Raw genomic sequence first — 4,199 nt, 5'->3', positions numbered from 1 at the left:
GTGCTAGAAAACCCTTTTCTTCCTTTTTATAAAAATAATCAAAATATTTTAAGGGTTTAAGCACATGTGTGATCGCACGCATCGTCCTTGTGCTATAAAACCTTTTCTTCCTTTTCATAAAAATAATCAAAAATATTTGAAAGGTTTAAGCACATCTGTGATCGCTCGCATCGTCCTTGTGCTAGAAAACCTTCTCTTCTTCCTTACAGAAAAATACCAAAAATACAAAACATCCTTTTCCAAACAACAATCAATCTTTATACTAGAACTACGTAACCCTGATTTCTCATTTTGAGAATACGTAGGAGTAAGGCCAGTCCTTGTCGGGCACAAAAAATAAAAAATATATTTTGTTTCTTTAAAATTTTATTTTTAGGGATAGTTAAGTATTTTGCAAACCACATCTTTATTCACGCATTTAATTAAAAATATTGCCTTGGGACAGGCGTTGTAGGGTGCTAACACCTTCCCTACACGTAACCGAAATGTAGTTTCATTGCTTGTAATTTCCATGAGACAACAATAGAGACTAGGTATACTCTCCACAACATCAAGGTTTCAATGCCCCTCTACTTGTATCACTACCCTGAACCTTGAGTTCGCCTTTCACCTATATCAAACAAACACGCAGACCAAATCGGAAATCCCGTGCCTTTTTATTGAAAACTGTTCTCCAGAATGGCTTGCCTCATCCATCTTTGTCTTGATTACCCCACACGCAGAAAAGCATGGCCAACACCTGAAGCAGAAAAATGAACCATTTCTCGGTCATCAACCCCTTGTTCACCCCCCCAATCAGTCACAGCAATCACAAACCAAATATTACCTCTGTTCATCTCAAGCCTCCAACAAAGGAGTTAAACCCCTTGAACAGTGATGCACAGAACGAAAATCACAAACAAATCACACCACCAGAATAGAAATCCTAAACTCCTAAGCGTTGTCTCGACAAACCTCCGGGATCAATAGACAGCGGATTCAGTGGCGGTGGTTTCCGTCTCTTTGGCAGCTGCGACCACGGTAGGGAAAGGGTTACCCTGCGCGCTAACGATAGAAAAATAAGAGGGGAGAAGATTAGTGGCGCGCGTCTTCACGGTGGGATTCTCTAGCTTACTCCCGGCGCCAGTGAGGAAGCATCTTCGGCGAAGACGGCGTCGACGTTGAACGGTGGAGTTGGTGGCGGCTTGGACGGCGACTCGCGGTGGCCGGTCGAACGGAAGGAGCGCGGTGCTTCCCTTTCTCGCGCGAGGGAAAGAGAGGAGGGATTTCACGTCCCGGCTGGTGGCAGCTCTAGTGGCGTTTGGTCGCCGGTGACGCCTTGGACGGAGCAGGGGCCCATCATGGTGGCCGATCGTTTGAACGGAGGCAGCGACGAGTGCATGAGCGACGGAGGTGAATGCCTCCAGGATTTCTTCGTTCAGAGGTTTGAATCTCCTGGGTGTTGGATGAAATGGAAGAATGAGGGAGATTGGGGAGAACCCTGATAAGTTTCTGGGTGTTGCTCCCACCACCTCCACCAATGCTCCCTCAACTTCCTCAAATTTTTCCAAATTTTTTTAATTACAAAAGTACCCATTTTTACTTTAATCATATTTTTTTTTTATTTTTTAAAATCCTAAATCTCATGTAGCTGCACCCCCTCTCACTTTTTCATATATGTTTCTCACTCCAACTCTCACTTTCTCTCCTCCATATTTGTTTCCTCTTCTCTATTTTGGTTTTGGTTAGTGGCGTGTTGTCATTATCCATGGTGCGGTGGTATAGGAGTGTGCGCGGTGGTCATTCAACGGTGGTGCGGCGGTATGTGCGGTGATCATTTGTTGGTGGTACTTCGTTTCTGCATCCACTTATGTTCAAACTGGTGAGTGAAGAGAAAGACCACTCAGCTCATTCCATCCACCACCTGAAAGCTCATAAAACCTCTGAGTCTGACTCGGAAGCGGTGGTCACCTTCTTCGTATGCTTGCAAGGCTTTCACCCACACAACGCTCACAAGCCTCTGTGGGTCTCCGAAAAGTGCTACCTTTCATCACAAAAGTTAAACCAGGTAGTTGTAGTAAATTGCAGAAGTAGACGTAATTATATGAGCTTATATAAGTCACCCTATAGGTGGTGATGATGCTCTCTCTCTCTCTCTATATATATATTATCTGGTTTTGGAAGGAAGAACGAGACATGAAGAAGAAGCATTTAGGGGTCCTGTAATTCAGTTTTTTGGTGGAATTAATTAGTTGGTATTAAGTGTCATTTAAAGATATTTGAAAAATTAAAAAGAAAAATGAATGGATTTTTGAATTCCCCTGGGTGGACATATATAAAGTGGATGGTAACAAATGTCTGTGCTGATTAGTCAAATCCACTCATGAATGCTTTAGATTAGGTTGGAAAAATAAAAAGCAAGAAAACATAGCAGGAAAGGATCACTTCTTCTGAACAAGAATTTTTTTAAACAAAAACGATTTTCTTAAATGGATTTTAACGTCCGTCAAGGGCTGCGGAATGTATATTCAGATTCGTTTAATTTACATTCGTTTAAATATATTAAAGGGTAAAAAAGAGATGGGAAGGTAGAAGGAGCATTTGTAGAGGTGCAGGGAGTAACGCCCTAAGTTTCTGGGTTGGAGAGTGCAGAAGCCTTGGGCCTAAGTTGTGACCAGCCCTTTCCTTTTACAAAAAAAAAGAGACAAAAACAAAACTTTTCCTCCTACGCGCACCCCTTATTTCTCACTCTCGCACCCCATCTGTTTGGGCTCAAGCTCATTCATTCAAAAAAAAACTTTGATGCACCCACTTTGTTCACATTTTCACCCCATTTCCACTTGGGCTGAAGCCCAGACTGCTTATAAATTGGTTTGAACACCCCTCTTCTTGTCTAGGTGCCACCACACATTTTTCACTTATTATCTTGTTTTTTTTTGTCACTTAACTTTTTAGTTTATTTTATTTCTACTTTTTATTTTCATTTTGTTATTTACCTATTTATTTTATTTTATCTACTTATATATAAATATTAAAAACCACAAAAACAAAAACTATATTTTAAAAGTTTAGGCACGTGTGTGATAGCACGCATCGTCCTCGTGCTAAGACCTTTTCTTTTTTTATAAAAAATATCAAAAAATGCTTTAAAGGTTTAAGCACGTGTGTGATCACTCGCATCGTCCTCGTGCTAAGACCTTTTCTTCTTTTATAAANTGTGTGATCACTCGCATCGTCCTCGTGCTAAGACCTTTTCTTCTTTTATAAAAAATACCAAAAAATGCTTTAAAGGTTTAAGCACGTGTGTGATCGCTCGCATCGTCCTCGTGCTAAAACCTTTTCTTCTTTTATAAAAAATATCAAAAAATGTTTTAAAGGTTTAAGCACGTGTGCTTTTCTTCTTTTATAAAAAATATATCAAAAAAAATGTCTTAGAGGTTTAAGCACATGTGTGATCGCTCGCATCGTCCTTGTGCTAAAAAACCTTTACTCTTTCTCACATGAAAATACCAAAAACAAAACGTCCTCTTTCAAACAACAAACAATCTTTCTCCCAGAACTACGTGATCCTTGATTCTCCATCAAAAGTGGAGATACGTAGGAGCAAGGTCAGTCCTTGTCAGGTTCACTTCGCAAAAATTCAAATATTTTCCAAAAAAATTTTCTTAACAATTTCTCAGACAAAATTTTCAAACAGTTCCTAGAACTACGTAACCCTGATTTCTCATTTTTGAGAATACGTAGGAGCAAGGTCAATCCTTGTCGGGCACAAAAAACTAAAAAAATATTTTTTGTTTCTTTAAATTTTTGTTCTTGGGGATAGTTAAACATTTTGAAAACCACATCACATTCGCACGTTTAATTAAAGGTACTGCCTTCGGGCAGGCGTTGTAGGGTGCTAATACCTTCCCTACACGTAACCGACTCTCGAACCCAATCTTTGGTTTTCGTGGACCGTGTCTTGTCATTTTATGGTTTTTCCGTAGTTTTCCAGAATAAACTATGGTGGCGACTCCAAAACTCTTTTTTGAAACTCGTTTCTTTTCGGATCGTCTTCCCGTCGCGATCTCGGTTGCGACAATATCAACCCATTTTTTCCCACACGTACGTTTTATCTATATAGCTTGTTTACCATTATTATGCCAATATGCGTTATTTTGTTTATTTCAAACTTTTGTTTTATTCTAAATATTTGAGTAACTATTATTTTGTCGGAAGTA

This window comes from Vigna radiata, chromosome 1, assembly GCF_000741045.1.
Source record: "Vigna radiata var. radiata cultivar VC1973A chromosome 1, Vradiata_ver6, whole genome shotgun sequence".
Classification (NCBI taxonomy): Eukaryota; Viridiplantae; Streptophyta; class Magnoliopsida; order Fabales; family Fabaceae; genus Vigna; species Vigna radiata.
Note: the sequence above shows the minus strand (reverse complement) of the source record.